The 24,979-nt window shown below is 36.2% G+C and overlaps 1 non-coding gene across 1 annotated transcript; it reads left to right on the top strand.

Annotated features, from left to right (window-relative positions):
- The first annotated feature begins 23,098 nt into the window (after positions 1-23,098).
- LOC122916619 lies at positions 23,099-23,203 on the top strand. Its single transcript, XR_006386248.1, has one exon. It is a non-coding gene; the product is annotated as a U6 spliceosomal RNA (small nuclear RNA).
- Positions 23,204-24,979: the final 1,776 nt, after the last annotated feature.

Genomic DNA, 24,979 nt, shown 5'->3' with positions numbered 1-24,979 from the left:
ATTAATTAATGTTCTCATAATTCTACATCTGGAGATAATTTTCATTAACATTTTGTGTATCTTTTTGGATAAGGGTTTCAGTGAGAACATAAACATCCAACACTTCATTGTTAAAGATTATATTGTATTATATAAAATTGCTAAGCAATCGTTAAATGTTTTTCTCTTCGGGAGCATTTAGGATGTCTGCATGTTTTTGCTAGTATTAACAGTATTTTGATAAACACTTTCACACTTGTTCATTTGCACACCTTTCTCATTATTTGCTTAGCATAAATTCCCAGAAATGGATTTTCTAGATTAAAACATTGATACATTACTAAATCTTTGGATAAACATTTCTGTATTAACCTCTAAAAAGGTTGTATAAAATGTACCAGAGATGTTCTTTTCCTCTACTTGGCTTGAAAGTCTGAATACCTACTCACATCTTTATTGACATGAGGAAAAAATGAATGGGAACCATAATATTTACTTTGTGTTTTAAATTACTTATGAGACTTTACATTTTTGTGTGGTTACTACAATATTTTTAAAAGCCAAAATACATACAGATTACAGACAATATCCATGAGATAAGAATATACAGATGCTAATAATTTATCATGTTGGTTATAGTCACAAAGTTGTATCTCTGAGTGTGTGGTATATCTGTTTGTCTATGAAATAAAATCTCATACAGAATGTTCAATTTCCTCTTGTTCTCCTCCTAAATCCCATTTCTCTAGCTTCATCTCCAGAAGCAACCTTATATCACAAATTTGTTGTATATTATTCCAGTCCATATTTTTAGTTCCAGGTTTAAAAATTTTTTTTTACTTCACTAGAATTTAAATAACAAACATGTATTTAGACATGTCTAAGTTTCACTGCCTTCTTAAAAAAATGTTCTAAAGTTTCTTGCATCCATTATTCTTATTTTTCATTAAGTTGGAATTCATCCTTAGGTAGGTAATTCTTTTTAGAGAAAAGCTATGTTAGAAAATGGGAGTTTTCTAATGCTGAATGAGAAGGATGACTTGGTGAGCTCAGGGTTGTTTTCACTTTGTTTTACCCTGAAGCAGCCAATAGTCTGTGCAAGAATACAAATGGGAAAAGATTCTAAGTAGATGGATACAGCACCCCATTTTCTTCTTTAGGTCTCACATAGGCCTTCCCCAAATTCGGTGGTCCTGACAACCCATGTGGAGTGAAAAACACTGATCTGTAGGTTTCTTTTTTTCTTTTTTTTTTTTTCCTTTTTAATCCTGAAAATCATTAGCACCCAAAACAAGTTTACAACTATTTGAGGGCACCCAATATTCATCCTCTTATATTCCTCACTAAGAGAGGTATGGAAGAGTCCTCAATATTGGACTGACAAGTTTCCAAGATAAACATGCATACTTCCCTGTCTCCTTTGAGAGGAATACAGCAATGAGAAAAAAATAAAATTGAAAAATGAAAAACGAAACTAAAAGTAATGGACATTACTTGGTGGGCTTTGGGAAAACTTTTTATTTGTAAGAGTTGGATTCAGTTGCTCTGTGTTTTTGTCCTGGACTTTTGACAAGAATCTTGAAAGCTTACAAAGGACAGGGTCACAACCTCAGGACAGCAGGTTGAGAAGCTAGAGGTATTTCCAGATTCCTTTTGTGTAAGAGAAGATGCTGTAGGAGGAGGGAGTGGTTAGGCAGATAAGAGGACAGGAAAGAAGAAAGAGAGGGACAGAGAGAGACAGAAATAGACACACACACACACACACACACACACACTAGTTTAAGGCATTATTTTGAGATATTTGCTACTAACAATTGAATACAACTTCTAATTGCCATAGGCATATAACATCATAATCCCACAATTCAGGGGCTATCACAAAAGGAATATCCACATTTCCTGGGCCTTAGAACTTTTTTTTTTTTCCTTAGCCCTGATGAAGGCCTGCACTGGTGCTGGAGGCTCAGTTGCGTTACGTGAATATGTCACTAGGAGCTTCCTGTGGGCAGTTGCAGCCTTAGTCCAGCACAGAATGACTTGCAGCAGAATATTTGAGTGACTACAGGTCCAAACATATCTTTATTTAGACTCATTATTTGAACAACTGCTTAAATATGTGTAGAATAAATCTAGTTTCAAAATCATTTTCATGTATATTATTAAAGATATTACTTCATTTCTTGCAACCAAGCTTATGATTGTGAAGTCTGATTCTAGTCTGATTTTGTGGGCTGTGAAAGCTTCTTAGGATTTTTTCAGTATCTTGTGATTTGGAAATCTTGCCATGATGATTTTAGGTGAATATTTACTTTTTACATTTCCTTTCTTTTGTTTTTAATGACACTAAGTGGCTTTATCCATAGGAAATATTATGCACTTCTTTACTTTCGAGAAATTTTCTTTCCTAATTTCTTTTTCTGTATTTCCTTGCCTTTCATTTTTATTGTCTATTTCTTCTGTTGGAATTTACGACATTATCCTCAATGTCTCTTTTATGTTTCCCATGTTTTCTTCCCATTTCATAGCATTCTAGGAGAAATCCTTGGTCCTAACTTTCAATTCACCAATTTGTTCTCAAATGTACACATTTAATTATTTAGCCCAACTTTTGAGTTTATTCAAATAATACTTTAATAATCATATATTTTCATTTCCAAGACCTCTGATTTTTACTTTCGAACATAATCTCTTCTACTGTCCTCTCTTGTACTTCTGAGTATTTTTAAAATTATACTTATTTTTAAGTCTCTTTTTGCTCACTCTCTTAACTCAGTTATTTACTCAGTGGCTGTTATTATTACTGATTCTCGATCTCAGTGTCATTCTTTCTTAACGAGTTGTCTAAAATATTTGGTATTTCTTGATTGTGTGCCCGTCTTATATTCAAGATTTTCAATAAGCTTATCTGTGACTTCTGTTATTTGATTACAACAATTTGTCTACGGTAAGGAGAGAAAAAATGTGCTGCTCAGCAGGTGCAGTTGGGTTTTCCAGTTGTATTACTTTCTAAATTACCCCAACATAACTGGTCTAAAATTATACCCATTTATTATCACATAGTCTGAGGGTCAGAAATTCAGGTGGACTTGTATAATATTGTGACTGATAATAAGAAATATATATTTGAACTTTGTCTCTGGTTTTGAGAGGCAGGGTTCTCCTAAAACTCTTAGATTTTCCTGAGTGATGACAGTTACAAAGATGTCTTTCATTAATAAATTACTTTGGAAAGTACCTAAGGATGGGGGCTGGTTGCAAGAAGAACCCTTTGATTAGAGGGTTAGAACTTTCAGCATACGCTCAGACTTTGCATAGGGGAAGGGGTTCCCACAGGTTGAATCAGTTGACAATGTCCATTGTGCGTATGTAAAGAACCCTCCATAAGACCCCAGAAGGGCAGCGTCCAGAGAGCTCCTGGGTTTGTGAACACATGGAGGTTTGCTGGGAGAGGGCAGAGAAGCTGTGCATCCTTTCCACACCCTTTGTCCAGTGCATCTCTTCCCATGTGGCTATTCCTAAATTATGTCCTCTTATAATAAGTGATCTATTAGGTAAAATGTTTCTCTGAGTTCTGTGAGCTGGTCTAGCAAATTTATCAACTCCATGAGAGGAGGAGAAACTGGTCCGAAGCACAGGTAGCAACCTGGGCTTGTGATTAACCACTAATGTGTGATGCTGAAAGTTTTGGAGAGCACTCATTAAACTGAACTCTGAACATGTGGGATCAGATGTTATCTCTGGGTAGATAGTGGTAGAATTGAGTTAAATTGTAGGACACCAGGCTGATGTCCAAAAATTGCTTGTTGTAACCACTCCCCATGGTAGAACTGGGTGTAAGAACCCAAAGAGTTTGACTGGGTTTTCTGCTTAGGGTCTCACAAAGCTGAAATCAAAGTGTAATCTGGACTGGGATCTTATTTGCAGGCCCACATCAAGCTCATTCAGACTGTTGCAGAATCTATTTCTTCATGGCTAGAGGTCTGAGGTTTCTCTTTCTTTGCTAGCTGTTAGTTAGTATAGAACTTGGAGGCTGCTCACATTCCTCTCAAGTGGCCCCTTCCATCTTCAAACCAGGAAGGGGTAGTGGAGTCCTTTTCACTTGTAGCGTCTCTCTAGTTTGTCCTTATCCCAGAAGCCAGAGAATGGTCTCAACTTCTTAAGGGCTTCTGTGACTATAATAAATCTCCTCTGGTCAATCTAAGATAATCTCCCTATTTTAAAGTCAACTCTGCTAAGCCACATAGTAGAATCACAGGAGTGATATCTCATAATACTCACAGGTTTTAGTGATGCCTCAGCTTTCTGCTTCTTTGAACAAGATGGGTTGGGAGATGGATGCTCACCCAGTGGTATGACTCTAATAACCAAACTGAGAGCTAGATTTTAGATTGACCTAAGACTCACTTCTTCTTCCCATTACCTCTAAACCTGGAGAACTTAAAAGGACCCATCCCTCTGCCTTTGGAGTTTTTTGTTTTTTTTTTTTTCATATAATTTTGAACTTGAGTGTTTCTTTCAACATAATCCCATATGTTTCTTTCAACATAATCCCATATCTTCTCTCTTTAAAGGCTTCATCTTCATTTTCTGGCTCACTGAGGGCAACCTCTTCCTCAGCATCCATCTGCAACACCTCTTTCAAGTCTTCCATGTGGCAAGTGAGCACTTCTCTACTATGGCTTTGACTTCTCAGTAGCATTCTGTAGAGTTGACTATCTCCCTTCCCTAAAATACTCTTGCCTCTGAGCTCTCTTTTTAACTTCCTGGTCATCTTTTTCAGTTTCCCCTGTAATCTCCACCTTTACTTAAATTCTAAATATTGGAGCTTCTCAGTCTCTATTCTGGACTATCTTCTTGTATTACTTTAGTTTTCTTCTTAGTAAATTAGTCTCCATGATTTTTAATACCAAATATATCCTGATGACTTAGACATTTTTATCTCTACTCCATACCTCCCTCTTGTGTTTGAGATCTGTACTTTAGTTGTCTTTTTGTTAGGCATCACAAAATTAATGCATTCAAAAGTAATCTTTTATTCTCAAACTCCAACCTGTCTCTATCCCAGTAGCTCCCATCTCACTAGTATGGGTATCCCTGTTACCTTCCTGCCCAAGAATTCATGATACATCTTCCCCCCTCCCACCTCACTTGGTACATTCAAAATATCATAAGGGCCTACTAATTTGACATCAAATTATAAACTGTTCACATCTCTCATCTGGGCTACTGAAAAATCTTCATCTAATACTTATCCACACCTTTGCTCCACTTCTGTCCACTACCCTTGCAGCACCCAGTATGACACTAAAATATATACTGTATAAACTTAACCATCTGCTCAACCCAAAGGTTTCCTGTTGAAGGAGGATTACAGTTTTAACTTCTTCTCAAAGCCTAAAAAGGCACTTATGATCTGACTCCTATTTAGCTCTCCAATCTCACTTTTTCACCCTTCACGGCACTCTGGCCTTTTCCAGCCTTGCTCATGCTATTTCTGTTACTGAAAGGATTGTTTCTTGGTTTTCCACCTGTATGATTCATAATTGCCCTTCAGGTTCCACTTAAATTTTATTTCCCCAGAGAGGATACTACCATCTGCCTGTTTCATGCTCTCTGTCATACCTCCTGTCCTTACTCATTTTCTTATTCACCTTTTTTTTTTTTTTTTACTTTTTATTAATTGCTTCATCAGTCTATGTATCTACCACTGAACTCTAAATTTCATGGGGCAGGGAAATTACTGTCTTGATCTTCACTGTATCTCCATGCCTAACATAGTAATGGTATAGAGTGTTTTCAGGAGATTTCCTGAGCAACTAGATCATCTAACAGTGGCTGAGCAATGAATGATGACAGCACAAAATAGTATTGTTGTCAGTGCCCACTGGCATTTCATCAATTTTCATTTATCTCAAAAACATACAATTCCATTCATGAATTTATTTTTGTGCCACGACCTTTGTTAATATATATATTGATGATCCTCAATACTTTATTCTTATATCCTTTCTCAAATATGCACTTTGTTTAAATTCAATTTTATTTAAAATTAATATGTCTACCTTTGCTTTAATACTTTGCTGCCACCCTTGCCTCTTACTTTTTATTATTCTAAATAGATAGTATATTGGTTAATTCCATATTTTCATCCAATTTGTAGTTACTGACATTTAGAAAAGGAATTTAGCCTGTTTGCATTTGTTGTCATTAATGCTATGCTTTGTTGCTTATAGGGTCTTGTTTTCCATTTTTGCTCTTATACCCCTAATCATTTGGAAGTATAGGGCTTTGGTGCTAAAGAAATCCGAAGGATTTCTTTATTTCTTATTCCAAGCATGGCACCCTACAGGTGACAAATAATAATGGTTTTAGTATATGAAGGAAAAGTGTTCAGAGCTTTCCACAGAGGAAAGAAAAGGTCAGTGCAGAGCAGCACTTAAAAGCAGATACCATATCTCCGTTGGTTCTCCATGTATCTCCAGTACCTAAATCGTTCACTGAATACAGAGTGGGCCCCCAAAAAATCACTATGGACTGAATGAATGGCCAGAATCTCACTCTTTTCCTGTGCCAGGAAGCATCAGGTCTCAGCCGTAAATATGGAGGTTCAATATACTCATTCTTGTCCTAGACTGTGGTCATCTTTTCCCTGGTAAGTTTCACAAGGGACGCAAATACGGGGAAAATAAAAACAAATTAATATTATATTATTAAGTAGGATTTTTGCCCCAAACCTCAGTGCCTATCACTAATATGTACAACTAAGTGACTCTCCCCCTGCCTCCTTTCCCTCTTTCCCCTACCCTGGAAAATGGACAAGTTATTTCAGGCTTTCTCACACTATGATGAGAGATAATAGTAAGTACGCATTCAATTAAGTAAGATTAAAATTCCAAGGTTCTTGGTTTCCTTCATTATATTTTAGTTCACTGTGAGCTGGCCCTAGATTTTAACAAGAACTTTGACATCCTACTTTAATTTTTGTGATTTTTTTTCTTTGTTTCTGTTAATTTCTATCCCTATATACTTTATTGTTTTTTTTTTAATTTTATTTTTTTTCAGTGTTTCAAAATTGTTTATGCACATACCTAGTGTTCCATGCAATACGTGCCCTCCTTAATACCCACCACCTGACTCACCTATATACTTTTTCATTTCCTATATGATATTTGATGTATCTGGAGGATGAAAAATTAAGAGAAGAAAAGGAAGAGGAGAAACAAATACCATTCTTCAAGCTACCACCTTTGTTTGGAAGTGTTTCTGACTGTATTCCAATTGACATTAACTTGATAATCTCCTTACATATCTGCCTAAAATGATTGATTTGTAGCCCCAAGAACCAGACTGGGTTTGATGGTGAGGCTAACTCTGTTAGAATCCTTTCATTAAAAAGCAACACAACAGGGATTCCTGGATGGCTCAGTCGGTTAAGCCACTGTCTTTTGCTCAGGCCATGATCCCAGAATCCTGGAATTGAGTCAGACATCAGGCTCCTTGCTCTGCAGGAAGCCTGCTTCTCTCTCTGCCTCTGCCTGCCACTCTGCCTGCTTGTGTGTGCTCTCTCTCTCTGACAAATAAATAAAATCTTAAAAAAAAAAAGTAACACAACAATAACAACAGCAACAACAAAAACTATAAGCAACCTATAACACTACAGCTCTTCTTTCAAATCTTCTTTTTTATTAAGCAATAATTTTCAGTTCACTAGATGAAACAAATTTGCAACATAGTCTTCGTGAATGCCAAATAAGCCAATGGAAAACAAACCACCTATAGCAAGTGATAAGAACACTGGGCAAAAAAGCACATGTTCTGGGGGGAAAAAAATCAAACCACTACTATAAAGAACTTTACCAAGAACTGTTTTATTCCCTTCATCCCATTTTCTGGAAGTGAACAAAAGCATCTAGCTCTTTGTGTTCATGTTAAATGTCAGATCAGAGAATTCTAATGTAAGGTAAAAAAAGAAAAAAAAAAAAAAAAAAGAAAAGAAACAAAACGGAAAACTGCTAAGTTTCCCTCCCTTTCTCCCTGAACTATAGAATGAAGAAAGATTCATTCTCAGAAGGATTTCCTAGTAATGTGATAAAGTGTAAATATACCTCCTCAAGGAATGTATTCAACCTCAATTTGAACAACTATCTTCTTGAATTTTTCATTTGCATAATTGTGAAGCAGTAGTGCCTTTAATTTTAAATGTGTTTAACAAATCCCTACACAATTTCCTTCTGAAATGATGTGGCTGACATTAAGAAATACACATTGCTGAAAATATATCAATTATTTAAGTCCAAAGTATCTCATAATGTAAAATACATTTAATCTGAGGCATAAAATATATTTAACATCTTTGTTTTCTGATGCCATCTAAATCATCTACTGGTGACCGAGAAATAATGAGACAAATATGTGGAGGGATTTTAGGATTATTTATTTAAAGGACAGGAAGGTCTAGAGTAATCTATTATGCAGGGGTGATGACTGCTGCACCATGGAGAGAGCCAGACTTCAGACATGGAAAGGTGCCTTTCTGAGCTTAGTGTGCAGATAACTCACCAAAAGAGATTTATCGAAAAAGTAATGAGCAAAGATCGATGCATTACCAGTTAATTTATAAATCAGTCCCTACAGACTCTGAGAGCACAAGAGGTCTAGCTTCATTCATAAGATTATAATGCTCATGGTTACTGGAAAGAGATTTGAAGCCATTTTTCATCCATTCATTTTTGTTTATCATGTAGAGAAAGATTTAGATGTTCTATCGAGAAAAGAGGAAAAGCGCTTCGGGAAATTCAGTGACGTTCCGACAGTTTGATGACGTGTTTTCTGCCACTGAAGCAGTAGGATTAATGCTGCCTGGCACCAGTGGCAAAATTTAATCACCCTGCAGCACAGGAGTGTCTCGGTGGTTTATCACCCACATTTGTGCTTCACAGGAAGAGGGCTTTTCTTCATTACAACTGTGTAGTTAGCAGTCTGTTGACACATTCTTCAAATTAACTTCCATTAGAGGCTGTTAGGTATGGCCTCTTTACCTTCACCTCCACAGCTATTATATGATTGTGACAAGGTGACTGGTGATAAAATGGAAAAAATCTGAGATTCTGTTAATATTTTTTTTTAATTTCCTTTTGGGGGTCACTGTCAATGATATACTCTTTGGCCCTGAAGAGAAGTTATGGTCCTGCATTTCACCATGCTGTGAAGACACTAATCTGAGGACACTGAAGAAGCCTGCCTTTGGAGTTCTTTTGCTATGTTCTTGGGGAAGGAGGCTTGAGGGCAAGGTGGCAGAAGCCTGAAGAGACCTAGTGCATAAGTGGGGTGAGCTTACCCTAGCCTCTCAGAAGCGAGTTTAGAGGGGTCAGTAGGACAAGTTTCTAGCTACTTCCTTAGTATTACAGCTTTACCTGCAGCAGGGCACCATTGTGTACAGTTTGTTGGGGACAATCAGCATTAGTGACAAGGATTTAGAGCCTTTAGTGGGTTTAAGAGCAGTAAGACAAATGCTTTCAGCATCAGCAGAGCAGAATTCCTGACTTAAAGCCTGCAGGGGAATCAGCAACAAACTGGGGTTTGGGCTGGATCCACAAGAAGAGTGATCTGGAAATCAGCTGTAGAGAAGACAGCAACGTAGAAGGTAAATAAAAATCCTGGAGACCTTTTCACAGGAAGTACAGTTGTGTTTACTCATTTACTGAAACACATTCAAAATTTAAGGCTCTTAGGACTAACAACAAGGAAGAGTCTGCATTGACAAGTGTTCACTGAGCATATAATTTGGGATTCAAAAGTGAATAAGGTACAGCCCTTATCCTTGATTTTGCGGTGTCACGGGGGAGATGGACACAGAAACAGATCATTCCCATTTGAATAAATTCTATAATAGACATAATGGGGATAAAAGCAAGGAATTAGACAATTAAGTCCAATGAGCATTAATTTTCTCATCTGATCACGAGTTCCAAACGATCACTGTGATGATAAAAAGAAGCAATAAATGTAAAGTGCTGAGTACAGTGCTCGAAACCTGAGCTTTCTCATCTGTAAACTAATAGCTTTGTCATCTGTAAAATAATCTAGCTTAATGAAGTTTGGGGGAAGAGTAAGTGAAGCAATGTGTGTAAAGCACTGAGCACATTGCTAGGAATATGTTAAGCTCTCAAAATTGTTAGCTATGGGTCTTAATTCTGCCATTATTATTTCCATGGTGCAAACACAGGGCAGCTAGCTCCATGTGTGGTACATCTGTGGGATGCTAGGAGGCTGTCAAAGCAGTCTTCCCAGAAATAGAATACCCGAGATGAATCAAGAACAAAATTTTCTGACAAACGAAAATGAGGACAGGGCATTCTAGTGTATTCAATTCACCCATGTAACTTCTACTTGTAGGAATTATACCATTTCTTATCTGCAAACTGTTGAACCCCTAGGTGAGTCACTAGGGTGGGTCTTAGAGCTATTCCTGCAGCTTTGCTGCTGTGGGTGTTGTGTGTAATTGTGCACACACAATATGCTTCAAGTTAGGAAACTAGAATTTTTGTAATACCATTAAGTGAGAGTTATTAAAAGCAGAAAAAGAAAAAAGGAACAAAAAGTTAGGGATCTGGTTTATAAGATACAGAAACTCACTCAAGTTATTTCAAATAGAGGTTTTCTTTACTGCAAGGATGAATATGTACCAACGAAGAAGAATCCAAGAAGGATCCATATTAAATTCAGAAAGAAATAAAAGGCCTGCTTTTTAAAAAAAAAAAAAAAAGTAGTTTGTGTTTCATGGTGTTTAGCCAGATTTTGATTGAAGATGGCATAGATATTTCACATTCCAGTTCTGTCTTCCCCTCCCACCCTCCCTTCTATTCCCCCTCCCCGTCGTCCTCTCCTCTCTGCCCCTTCCCTCTCTCCCCTTCCCCCTCCCCTCCCCTCTCCTTCCTTTCTCTCCTTTCCTTTCCTTCCTCTCTCTCTCTCCCTTCCTTCCTTTTTTTGCTACCATTCAACAAAACCTTTATTAACATTTAGAACTATTGAGAAAACAAGTGATTCAGCTATTACTGAAGTTGGTAATTTCCAAACTTAAACTGGGGCAAATGGCTACAGTGCAAAGTAATACCATCCTTGGGCAGTATGAATTCAAGACTGAAGAATTAATAGACACCTCTAAGATGGAGAACCAGGTGCAGAGCCAACTCTTTCTGGATGTTGTCATCAGAAAGAGTGTGGCCATCTTCTAGCTGCTTGCCTGCAAGGACAAGCCTCTGTTGTTTCTACCTGTTTTAGATGTGTCTTGCAATTACTCCGAGGTTCTGCCACATAATCTCTCTCTCGGTACTCTTTCATATGTTAGTGACATTTTAAATTTTCCCATCATTATGTATTTTGGTGATGTTTTTGTTAGATATTGGGAGAGGATGAATTTGGGGAATGCTAGCCACTTGCCAAATTTAAACCTATTTTCCTTTTTAAAATGTTAGTGCTTATTTTATTGGGTGTGCTATATGTGAGTTTACTTACGATTTGCCTTACAACTCCAGTTGTAAGTTGTAATTTGTGTTCATGGCACAGACAACCTTGATAAATTTTTACCCAATTTGGTGTAGGAGTGGAATGGTCTGCTTTCTTTTTTCAATAACTCAACCATGGAAGGGATGATGGCAAGAATTTTCACTCTTACTTAAGGTTGGTTCAAAGTCTGGTCTAGACTTTATCATTAATAATTGCTATTAGGAAGAAAAAAACACACTACTGCTGAACTGTAGACTATAATTCAGAAGATTCATAGCAATGTCTATATGCATACTACAGGGAATATGTCCATTTCCCCAGAATTGGGTGAGGGCCCTCAGGGGCACAAGATTGGCCTAGAATAAAGAAAGGTGCATGGGTTTGTGTCATTATGATATGTTCCTTTGAGGAAATGGGAGATGACAATCTCTCTGATCTCAGAGTGAGTGATCTTAGGAGGGATGCGCTGAGGACTTCTTGTTATAGGACTTCTTTCTATATCATGCAGAAAAAAAAAAAATCATGGTAAGCCATTTTTTTTTCCAGAAAGTGAGATGTCCCCTCTCACCCCCAGATTTAGAAGACATAACTACTTGACAAGTCACAGATCCAAGCCACAAAGTTATTTCCAATTATTATATGTGATTAATGGAAACATTTGTCCCCACCTGAGCAAATACTAAGACCCCAATAGATATTTTTAAAAGATTTATTTATTTATTTATTTATTTATTTATTTAAAGATTTTATTTATTTATTTGACAGACAGAGATCACAAGTAGGCAGAGAGGCAGGCAGAGAGAGAGAGAGGAGGAAGCAGGCTCCCTGCTGAGCAGAGAGCCCGATGCGGGACTCGATCCCAGGATCCTGAGATCATGACCCGAGCCGAAGGCAGCGGCTTAACCCACTGAGCCACCCAGGCGTGAAAGAGAGAGAGGAAGAGAGAGAGAGAAGAGAGGAGCAGAGAGAAGAAGAGAATCTCAGGAAGACTCCTCAATGAGCCTGAAGCCCAATGTGGGGCTCAATCTCACCCTGATGAGATCATGACCTGAGTGGAAATCAAGAGTTGGATGCTTACCTGACTGACCCACCCAGGCACCCTAACAGATATTTATTGCATGAACAAATCACAGCAAAATGTGGGATCAATCATTCTAAATTAAGCCTTCTCTCCCTTTTTCTTCATTCTGGATAGTATCATGAGATAAACAAGGGGCCCTGTAATGTTCTGGATAAAAAATATAGACCAAATGGGTTTTCAACTATCTATAGGACCATGACTGTGGTTCTCTTTGAAAGCAAATCAGCTAAGGAACTTTTACAGAATGCTGCCTTGACAATTTAACTCCTTCATGATGGTTCCTCATTTCCCTCATTCACAGGAGTCCAATGGCTGCATTCTCCCCACTCTCTGTTCTTGTGCTTACTTATTTAGAAGTTGCTGAAGATTTTCCTGAACTGGAAGGAACATCATGAAGTGACTGTAAGTGACTTCTAAGAAAAGGGAACCTAAGCAGTAATTTTTGTATTATATTGTAATAATAAATTCCTTGAATTCACAATGAAATTCATATAGCTACTCTGGCTTCAGGTTATTGAACTAATGATGTGATTTTGAGCTAAGTGCAACCATCTATGATAAGGGAGCCTAAGCATATCTGAATAGGTGTGATATGGAACAGCTGCCCAAATTTGGGTGCTACATATCAGATTCTTTCTTATCTGGGAAAAGCAACCACCAAGCAAACCTATTCATTTAAACTAAGCTAGTCTCACATAATACTAAATTACTATACCAATAATTATATTTCAGGACCCAGAGCCAGAGTAGTTGTGAAGATCTGGCCAGCTAGCTCTTCAGGTGCTCTGCTGAACTGCAGTGATTAGAAAGTCATATTATCTTCGCCTTATGGAAAGAGTCACTTCCAGCTTGAATTCAAAGTAGAAACTATAAACAATGACACTTTATGTGAAACATAAACTTATCTCCTGGATTGTGGTTGCATTTTAACCACTTAATACCCAATATCTGATCATTAGGTCCAGGAGACCAGTGTAAAAACTGGCTTTTCCCATTTTCTATCATAATCTGCATAAATTATCTCTAGTTGCCATACATCATGGAGAGAACTGGTTTCATGACGGGTTTTCTCCATAGCACTTATTTTTTGTTGTTGTTATTGTAGGTATTTTTAAATGACCCATCAATAGATTACAGACTCCAGCCTGGAATGCTTTAATTAGAAAGCACAGCACAGCAAAATATAACACAACCTAAAAATGTCAAATCATACCTTTAAATAAATTTTGACATTAAAATCAATTTATATAATGCCTTAAAAAATTTGCAAGGAACAATGGTTCCTATTTTGCTAAGAAGTCTTTGGATTCATAGGAGAAGAAGAAAGAACGGACTTAGTATTTGGAGTACAAACTGTGTGCCAGGTATAATGCAGGGTATAAGCTCATATATTAACCTGTGTCCTATGGGCTACTTATTAAAGTCCTATGAGATAGGTATAGTTCTGTTCTAAAGATAAGAAAGTAGGCAAGCTGACAACATACCTAAATTAGAGTGTGTTGAAAATCTGATTCTTCAATTATGTATGAAGAAGATTCAACTGCTTAGCCACCAGAAACTCTACATTCCTTCTTCTATACCTAGCAAAAGTTTCCTTCAGTTTCACACATTGTCTAATATCAAACAGGAGTTTCACTAACAAATAGTTACTGTAATATCTATAATGCCAAACTCCCTTTGCTTTTCTTGGAAGAGAGCTTAGTAGTTTTACAAATGGACTTGAGTCCTGTTACACTGATCGAGATGGAATAAAATGAAACTAGATCAGAATCTTATGACACAGCGTAGATATGATCTTATAAATGCCAACTCTTGACCCATTTGTGGATTTTATGTTTAGGGCCTCTACCACAAACTCCTTGATGTTACTATAAACAGCTCCTTTCTCTTCTAGTAATTTCTCCCATTCCTTCCTTTCCAGTATTACAGCTTCAGAACTGGTTTCCTTTCTTCAGATTTGCAAAAGACAAAAGTAAGCAAAACTAACAGCAAACGAAACAGGCATTTAGTTGTGTCTATTAATGTTTAGAATTCTGTAATAGGTAGAATTCTAAAAATTCCCCCAAAGATTTCAAGACTCCAGATCCACAAAACCTGAGTGTGAGAGATCACTCCCATGATAATGCTACATGGTACAGCTAACCTTAAAAAAACTGAAATCATCTAGATGTACCTAATTCAATCACATGAGCTTATAAAAGCAGAAGATTTTCTCTGAATAGTGGAGGGAGGAAGGCAGAAGAAATTTAAAAAAAATTCATAGGATTCAATGGACTCTTAATAAATTGAAAACAAAAGGGGTTACATCAGAAGAAACGCAGGTAGCTTCTGGAAGCTGATTAGCTGAGGTCTGTTCCAGCATGGAACCAGGGACCTCAAACCCACGTCCATAAGGAAATGGATTCTGCCAACAACCTGAATGAACTTGGATGCAGTTTTTCCTGCATGTCTCCAGATAAAAGCCCAGGCAGTCAACCCCTTAATTTAGAACTTGTGATACCTAAATGGAGAACCTAACTGAGCCTGCCAGATGTCCAGCCAACAGAACTGTGAGCTAATACACGGGTATTTTTAAAGCCACTAAGTTTGTGCTAACATGTTAAGCAGCAATAGAAAACTAGTACAGATTATTTTCTTCCAACTCTTCTAATGGCTGCACTAGTTTTATCCTTCAAGTCCCTGACCATGAAACTAAAGAAACATTCATCAGTTGTTCATTATTTTATAAACCTTTTCATTTTCAGCATATTACTTACCACAATTTGTAAGTCTGCAATAACCTTATTTATTAGCTTATTTGTTGGCTGCTCTCTGTGAGCAAACTATAAAATTGGTGCAAGTAAGGTTTGATTTTCTTGCTGTATCTCTGAGCATAGGACATAGTAGGACTAGCCTTTATTTGCTAAATTGAGGGAATAAATATTGCTTCTCGTAACTTGACATTTGCCTTAAATAAACTATCTTATAAATAGCTTAAAGTGTTTTGAAGCAAAGACTGCCCTACCACAAAATGTGTTGAAATGGTCACTTAGATATTTTAAATGATTTGGTAATTAAGTCGATTTCTAAAACCAATTATTATCTCCTGTGTCCTTTTACCCATAAGATTATTAGTTGCCTTTGGTTGTTTTCTAATGCTTTTTTCCACTAAAAAAATATAATTTAGCTATAACCAAACGTTTGTTTTTCTTTATGTGTAAAGGGTGCTTTCTGGTTTTTCTTGTTGCTTCTTCTTTCTACTAGGTCCTGCATGTTGCATTTTATGGAAAATGAAGAAACATACAAACAGATGCTTATATCAAAAATGAAACATAGTGTTGCACTTAGGGTGATGTTCAGAGAGAAAAAAATCCTTGGGTAATTGACTGCAAAGCATGTAAGATTATACAAACTTGTGTTTAAGAGAAACTGGAAAAATTCTAAGCCAAGCAAAAGAATGTGATGTCTTATAGCCTGACTGTATAAAGGCCACAGGAAAAAAAAACCAAAACAAAACAAAACAAAGAACAGAAATTTAATCAATGGTGGAATTAAGTAAGCAGTTACTGAAGGCTGAATGCCAGAGTAATATCCATGTCTAGAAATCAGGAATACCACAATGAGAAAAGAATGAGGGGAGAGTTTCCATAAAGAGTCCCCAAACTGGAAACTGTGAATGAATATTGAGACTTGCTGTGTACTTGGGAAGAGTGAGATTGCCTGCTGCATAAACAAGAGGCCAATGGTCAAGGAACTCTCTGAATAAAGCCCCTAACATCAACCAGATCAGTGTTTTAAATGTGGCACCAAGAAAATGAGTTTGGAAGTTTTCCTCAGAACATGAGATAAATTAAGAAAATCACTGCCAGCCACAAAGGAAATTTTGGACAATCCAGCACTGAGTATTGGCATGAACGAGCCTTCTCAAGGAGAATGTTGCTCTCTTCCCTTCCCCACTCAGTTCCCCCAAACCCCTGACCTTAATCTCTCTGTGTATGGAATTATCCCCCAATTCACCAAAATGCCTTGCTTTTCTTGTCTTCATATTTTTCACTAGCTGATTTTACTACCTGGAATATTCTTTTCTCTATTCTAAAATTGGATATAACCGCAGGTTTGGCATTAGAAAGGCCTAGTTCTAATAACCACTTAATCACAAAGTAATTGTATGACCATAAAATAATTTAGTCTATTTTAGGGTTTCCATCTACTAAACGGTAGTGATGGTAATACCTACTGGATAAGTCTCTAGGGCTGCCATAACAAAGTATCACCTGTCGGGTTTTGTAAAAAGCAGAAAGACATTGTTTCACAGTTTTAGAGGCTAGAAGTACAAAGGCAAGTTGTTAACGGGACTGGCTCCTTCTGAAAGCTTTGAGGGAAAACTTCCCCATAGCTTTATCCTAGCTTTTAACGGGTTTTCCAGCAATCTCTGGCATACCTTGGCTTGTGACCGCACAGCTCGAATCTTCACATGACATTCCCCCTGTTTCTCTATCTCTGTATCCAAATCTCCTTTTTATAAGGCACAGACATATTGGATGAGGGGCTCACTCTACTCCAGTAGGACCTCATCTTAACTAATATTACTGTAAGTCTTAATGAATCACATGTTCAATGACCTATCTCCAAACAAGGTCACATTTTGATGTACTGTGGATTAGGACTTCTGTGAATGGATTTGGGGAGAGGAGACAATATAACCAATAACAGCTAATTCATAGGATTGGTTTTTGTGAAGACTCAATAAAATAATGTTTAAAAAGTATTTAGTCCAATATTTGCACATGGGCTAAAGAAGCTATCTGATATTAAGGAGTATGAAACATTTTATTTATGGAAAATGTTGTAAGTATTTTTTTTATCATTTCCATCTCTTTCTCTCACACACAATACACATTCATATACAACACACACATAATTTTTGCAGCCAAAATATTTCTATGTTTTCTTTTTTGTGATTTCCACCTTTTGTATCTTCATGCAGTGTTTCTCTACATAAAGAGTATGACATATGCCTCTTTTACCAGTCTTTATTCCCTATAAAAAATTGTGTGACAGAGAAATAATCTGCACAGGTTATATGTTACAAGTGGCAGAATTCTGTTTCTCTTTTCTACAACATTTTGCTGTCTCAACCTCAAAAATATTTTTTGAAAGCTAAACCCACCATCCTGAAAACCAGCTGGCTTCATAAAATGGGTCATTTGCTAGACAACAGCCTTGGTCAATAATGCCATGCTATTCCATACAGAGAAGGCAAGCTCACACATCAAAAGGTCCCCAAACTTTACACTTTGTAAGGACTTGTTCATAATATTCTCACAAGAAATTGCTTTTTGTAGAGAATTCACTGTAGGCTGTCAAAACAAATGTGAAACTTTCTGGCTTGAAAGTCATGGTTAATACACATCTTGTTGCTACAGTGACAGCTGTAGCAGGCAGAGTTGTCCATTATAAAAGGATCAACATTAGATGGATTTTAATAATAAAAAAAAAAAACCCTTAGAGAATCATGAGGTCTCGAAGCGCTGCACAGATGCCTAAAATTAAAATGGCAACAAAAAATGAACACAGATGATAAACTTATCAAGACGTGTCAATTGGATAATTTTGTGCCATTTTTCTCTTTACCGTAGAACTGGTTTTCATGTAAATGTATAGGAAATGTACCAAAATTAAGTATTTTAAATGTTTTATTCCTGAACAACACCAGAGGTTCTAGCAGCCACTTCCAAAACATGATACGGCTGATTGTCAGGAGAATTAGGTGACACATTCCATGTGAGGATCTTAGAGCAGTGCCCCGCTATGAGACCTGTCTTATTCCTCACTGTCATCATTACTATTTTATTAGAAATAATTTTTTTATAAAACATCTAAATTCAATTGTGTGTTTTTTACTTATTACCTAGAAGACTACGAATAAGAGAGAAATGTATGTAATAAGTTTTTATTTTTTCAGAAGCTGAAATTGTTCACACTTTTTCTTTTTCTCATCACTGCTCTCTCAATTGGCCAGCATCTTAGAACAAGCAATCTTTTTTGTATGTGTGTCACCTCAAGGCATACAAAATACAGCAATACTAGGATGGGATTGTTTGCATGTCACAGATGAACTACCCGGGGCTCCATAATACTTCTCAAGGACATCACTGACTATAGAGCAGGAAAAATTTAAAAATATAAATATTTCAGAATCTAATGGAACAAATGGTGAAACTTCTGATCTCATAACCAAATGCAGCACAGAGGTAATGGTCACATTACTATATTGCTTTTTACAGAGCCTTTAACTTCAAATGGTCTCAACACACCACCATTAATTTAGGAGCTGGTGGAAGAGACAGAACACAGGGGTGAGTTAAAGGTGAGCTTTTAGGGCGCCTGAGTGCCTCAGTGGGTTAAGCCGCTGCCTTCGGCTCAGGTCATGATCTCAGGGTCCTGGGATCGGGTCCGCATCGGGCTCTCTGCTCAGCAGGGAGCCTGCTTCCCTCCCTCTCTGCCTGCCTCTCCATCTACTTGTGATTTCTCTCTGTCAAATAAATAAATAAAATCTTTAAAAAAAAAAAAAAAGGTGAGCTTTTAGCCTTAAAAACAATGTTTAGTCAAGCTGTTTGTCTCTATTTACTTGAGCATGGGCCAGACCAGAAATAAATATACTCAGAACCTACTAAGTTTTGAGGAAACAATATTTCTAAAGAACTTGCAAGCCAGGTTTATAATAGCTTCTTGCTGATAAATTACCAAAACAATCTCACGTCTTCAAATCTCTACCAACAGGAACAAATATAAAGCTGTGTGGCCTCCAGGAAGGATAGCTTTGCCAATGCTCACCTTGTTGTGACCATGAGAGAAAATGGACAGATGTACTTCTCAGATGGAAGAGCCAGAGGCCATGGAGGGAAAGAGAAGGCAGAACCAGAGGTTGCCAGATGGGTTAATCATAGAACGCTCTCCACTGCCAGGAAAATACGTTCTCAGTATTCTTTCCAAACAGGATAGGCTAATTGCTCAGGCCCACACCAGATGATGGCTGTATGGTCCCCATTTTTTTCTCTTTTCTAAATGGAAGTTTTTATTATAGTTACTTATTGTCTTCTTATACTATTTTCCCTCTCATATTAGGTATCCCAGGGTTGGGGAGCAGATAAATGACTTTAAATTATAATTGAAAAGACCACACAAGCTTCATGTAGTTCTGATGAAGAGGGCTGCTGGAAATTGAGCTATATACAGTTACCAGATGCAGAAAGCAGTTCTCACCTCTCAGCAGAAAAATACGTACATGTGTGAATGGAAGAAGGGCATGTAAAGAAGTAAACAGTTAAATAGGATCTATCACAGAGACTGTATTGGCAATCAAATATCTCCTTTCACCTTATTCCTTAAAATAGAACTCTTATTTTAATCTGGGCTGACTTTATTCATAGCTAAAAGTATACATTTTCCAATCTCTTCTGAAGGTTGAAATAGACAAGGAAATGTAAACAGAAATTGCTGTGTAGCGTCTATTAATTCACTTTAAGACTAACTCAAACATGAGGGTCAACATTTTGCCATTTCACCCTTTTCCTTCCAACTTGTAATGCAAGCGTTATGGTTGGGATCCTGCAGCTTTTGTGTGACTTTGAAACTGGAAGCAATACACTAAAGACAGGACGGCAAACAGAAAAATGGATCATGCCCAAGATGGCCTTAATGCTGCCCTCAAACTGACTAATGCTAGGCAGAATTTGTCCTGACTATAAGTCCTTTTCTTAGCACATTTAGTTTAGAAAACCTGTAATTGCAAATCCTTTCTCTCCCCCCTTTGAAACGTACCTGAATTTCCTTAAAGCCTAAAACTCAAAGAGTTTTTTCTCAAGGGCCCGGAAACCATCTCTATGAACTATTAACATCAAAGGAAGAAAAGCCTATCTCCCAGTCTCTGTGGAAGGACAGAAGCTCAACTTAGGTGGGCACCTTGCTCCAACTTGTAAAACTACCTCCTCTCAGGAAAAGTGGAAGAAGTTTACTTTTCCTCTGGGTAAAGCTAATAAGTAAACACTAATGGCCTATGCCCCTGTCTCCTGCCACAAAAGGTCTTAAAACACTCTCCTGCTCTTTGTTTCAGTGGAGCTGAGTACTGTGACCTAGTCTGTGTTCTTTCCTCAATTGCTGACGATAGTATCAGAATCAATCAATTTCTGTCTGCTCATCTTGTCCAGCGAGTTTTGTTTTTTGGTTTTTCTTTGTTTGTTTTTTAAACCCTAATGATTTTGTGAAACCACAAGTATATATCTTACCTCCAAATTTCTTTGACATGATAAAATGAACTCCCGATTTAAGTCACTATAGTCAGGGTCACTTCTAACAGGAGTCAAATGCAATTCCTAACTGATAGAAAGCTGTCAAACATAAAACTGAGTAAGGAAACTGGTAAACCTATGGTAAAATTTACTAGGGCCCATAGAGTATAACCTGGAAGTGAACTAATAAGAATTATAATAATCTAAATCTTTTTATTTTCTAAGAGAAGGCTAGAAAGTATTAATATAATTGGAACCTTATAAATTTAATTACACATGGTAAAATTTCAAAATAACCTTTGGAAGATGAAATAATATAGCTTTTCAAAACTATACAAGTAAAACTTTGACTAAGAAAATAAGGACTTAATTAATCCAAAAGAAGATCAGTAAATCAAAAAATGAAAATGAAGTATATTAAAAATCCAGAGACCTAGAAAGTACAAACAGAAGTATTTCTCCATCCGGTGTTAATTAATGTGAAGTGAGGGAAGTGTTAACTTGATTGCAATCACTTCACAATGGATACAAATACAAAATCATCACATTGTATACCTTAAAAAATTCTCATTCTACAACCTAGCCATATACAATTTTAATTTGTTAATCATACTTCAATAAAGCTGGAGAAAAAAGTTCTATATTCAGGAGATCTAAAAAGTACCTCAAAATATATAACATAAAGATTTTAAAAACTACCTATCGATCACACTTTTTAATTGAGAAGTTAGGCAGGAGAAAACACACACACACACACAATTTGCATAGACAATTAGGCTTAACTTAATAGACATATTTAAAAATCCTTACATAAGAACAATCACAGAATATACACTTTTGTCAACCACACATGGAACACTTACAAGTAAGATCCACATTGTAGGTTGCAAAACAAATCTTAAATATCAAAGAATCAGTACCATGTATACCACAGTGTTGTCCTTACAACATAATTAAAAGAATAGCAGCAGAAACCATTACCTGTTTGAAGAACACTTTAAAACCGTCTTCTGAATTGACCGAAGAAGATACCCTGAGGGGAAAGAAAAATTCTTATAACTAAATGGATAATGAAAATAACATATATTGAAACTCATGATATGTAGTGTTTTTTTGTTTTTGTTTTTGTTTTTATGGTATGTAACTTAAATGGTACTTAAAGAGAAAAATACAGAAAAGTCTTAATAAGTAGTTTTAAATACTATGAAGAAAAAATTGAAGGATCAAATATAATGAAGGGTCAGAGTTAAGATGTTGAAAAAGACTGACTTAAAAGTATACTTAAGGTAATAAAGAGCAAAAAGGTAAAAAGCAGAAAAAATACATAATCAGGAGGACTACAGGTTTTTTTAAGTAGTAATAAAATAAACAAACATCCAATTAGAATGAATCAAGAAAATGATAAAACACTCAGAAGTATTTCAGGAACTGAAAAGAAATGTATTATAGATGCAGTAGAAATTATAAAGATAACATAGATGACTTCATGCTCTTATAATTGAAAACTTCCTAGAAGCACCTAGGAACTATCCTTACACATTGACTCTAAGATAAACAGAAAACCTGAATAATACTAGAACATTAAAAAAATGAATCAGTTAATACTTCCTACAAAGAAAACTCTAGACCCAGGTGGTTTTATAGGTAAGTACCATACAATATGAGATTAAGAGATGATTTCAGTCTCACTAATAAGTGTCTAAATAATAGAAAATGAAGGACACGCTACAGTTCATTTTATAATAATAAGATAATTGTAACATAAAAATTAAGTAAGAATTATAAAATAAAGTTATAGGCCAATGTATTCAACAATCTAGGTAAAAAAAATTCCTAAACAAAATATTGCATGAATCCAAGCAAAATATATGAAAATATAATAAATCATGCCAAAATATTTCTATTTCAGGAATTCTAGGTTGGTTTCATATTAGAAATTGATTATTGAATTCACCATTTACCTATGTTAATTGAATGTAGAAAAAATGAGTGATGTTCTCAACTGATACAGGACACTCATTTGATGAAATTCAAAACCCATTCATAATACAACAAAACTTTAACAAACTAAAAATAAAAAAGAATATAGCAAATATTACACTTAGTAGTAAAATATTATAGCTATTCATTTTCAAATCAAATATAAGACAGTGATGTCCAGTATCACTGTTTCAACATTATTCTAAATTTCTTGATTATGCAGTAACATAAGAAAAAGGAAAATAAAAGGAGATGTAAAAATAGGAAAGGATGAAATTAGCATTTGCTTCAGCAGCACATATACTAAAATTGGAATGATACAGAGAAGATTAGCATGGTCCCTGCACAAGGAAGAGACACATAAATTCATGAAGCAGTCCATATTTTTATGCTAAGTGAAATAAGTCAAGCACAGAAAGACAATTATCATATGGTTTCACTCATACATGGAACATAAGGAAGAGAGCAGAGGACCATAGGGGAAAGGAAGGAAAACTGAAGGTGGAGAAATCAGAGAGGGAGACAAACCATGAGAAACTGTGGACTCTGGCAAATAATCTGAGGGTTTCAGAGGGGTAGGGGGGTGGGGAGAAGTGATAACCGGGTGATGGGCATTAAGGAGGGCATGTGTTGTGATGAGCACTGGGTATTATACACAACTAACGATTCACTGAACACTACATCAAAACTAATGATGTACTATTCAGTGGCTAACTGAACATAATTTAAAAAAAGGATTAAAGAGAAAAAGAATGAAATTAAACTGTAATTGTTATAGATAATATGACTGTATACAGAGAAAAAAAGTAAAGGCATCATGATTTCATGTATTTGTTCACATTGCTGTTATCTAATAGACCCATGCTTGTCAAGCCAGTCTTGGAATTATATTTACCTAAAGACTCTGAAATGTTTGTTTAATTCTACAAATTATTATAACAATTATTATTACCTTAATTTCAAAAAATATATCCAGGAAGTGATATTAGTAAAACATGGATTTTATACCATGGTAGCTAACATCAGAATCATCAAATTCAATAGCAAATTTAGTTTTAACTTACTCATGTAATTGGCTCTCTCAACTAAATTGGAGATTTTCAAGATTTTAAAGTATCTAGCCATATGTTATTTACAAGGGCCATCCCATATCTTCTAATAGATCCAACTGCAGCATTCCCAGCAGGACTTGAGAGCTTGAGGCTGTACATTTCCAAGATGGCTGTTTCTGCTATTTCCAATCTAACTACTCATATCAAAGGCATATGCCAGAACCAAATTAAATCAGTCTATGGGGCTAAAACTTGGTAGACAAAACCAACTAAACATACCTAAAGAAGATTTAGCCCAACCTCGTCTAGTATTAGCTGGAAAACACACACACACACACACACACACACATATATACATATATATGTTTTATATTTGATATATATATGTATGTGTATATATGTTTGTTTTATATTTGATATATATGTATGTGTATGTGTATGTGTGTGTGGGGTGTGTGTGTGTGTGTGTGTGTGTGTGTGTGTGTATACATACATATATATATGACAAGATCCCCTTGCTCTGATCCCAAGGTCTTACCTGCTAGTAATAACTGGTCCAAATCCAAACTTACAAAGAAAAACTGAATCTGTTCCTGATTTTAGGGACCCTGTGGTCTAGCCCAAATTTGTAAGAGATATTCAGGTCTAGAAGAGGGAAAAGACATCCCACTGTCCTCTCCAATTTTTGTACAAATATTCAAAAACTTTCAATAAATGCAATCATGAAAAATCAGGACATCACCTGGCCTTCTGCTTCTTTAAGTAAGTTGCAGGAGTTAACAGAATATTTGAGGATAGAACTGATCAAAGAAGGTGAAAACTCCAGGTAAAACTAATGGTTCTCTAAATTAAAATATTAGATAACTCATGAAATAAAAGTTAGCCTACATGTAAATGAAAACGGGTAAAGGTATTTGACAATATTATAAGGAAAAGTACTCTTGGAAAACTAATTGCCCAGCATTTGTTCAACCACATGGAAAAAGTAAACAGAATGATGCCTTTTTCCTAAATGAGAGTCATCCAAAGAAATAGTATATCCTCTGTGTCTACAATTACCACTATCTTCTAAAGGGAAAATATCCAAACAATTAAAGGGACAAAGGATCCCT

Source organism: Neovison vison, chromosome 8, assembly GCF_020171115.1.
Source record: "Neovison vison isolate M4711 chromosome 8, ASM_NN_V1, whole genome shotgun sequence".
In the NCBI taxonomy this organism is placed as follows: Eukaryota; Metazoa; Chordata; class Mammalia; order Carnivora; family Mustelidae; genus Neogale; species Neogale vison.
The sequence above is the reverse complement of the archived record's forward strand: the minus strand, read 5'-3'. Positions and strand labels throughout refer to the sequence as shown.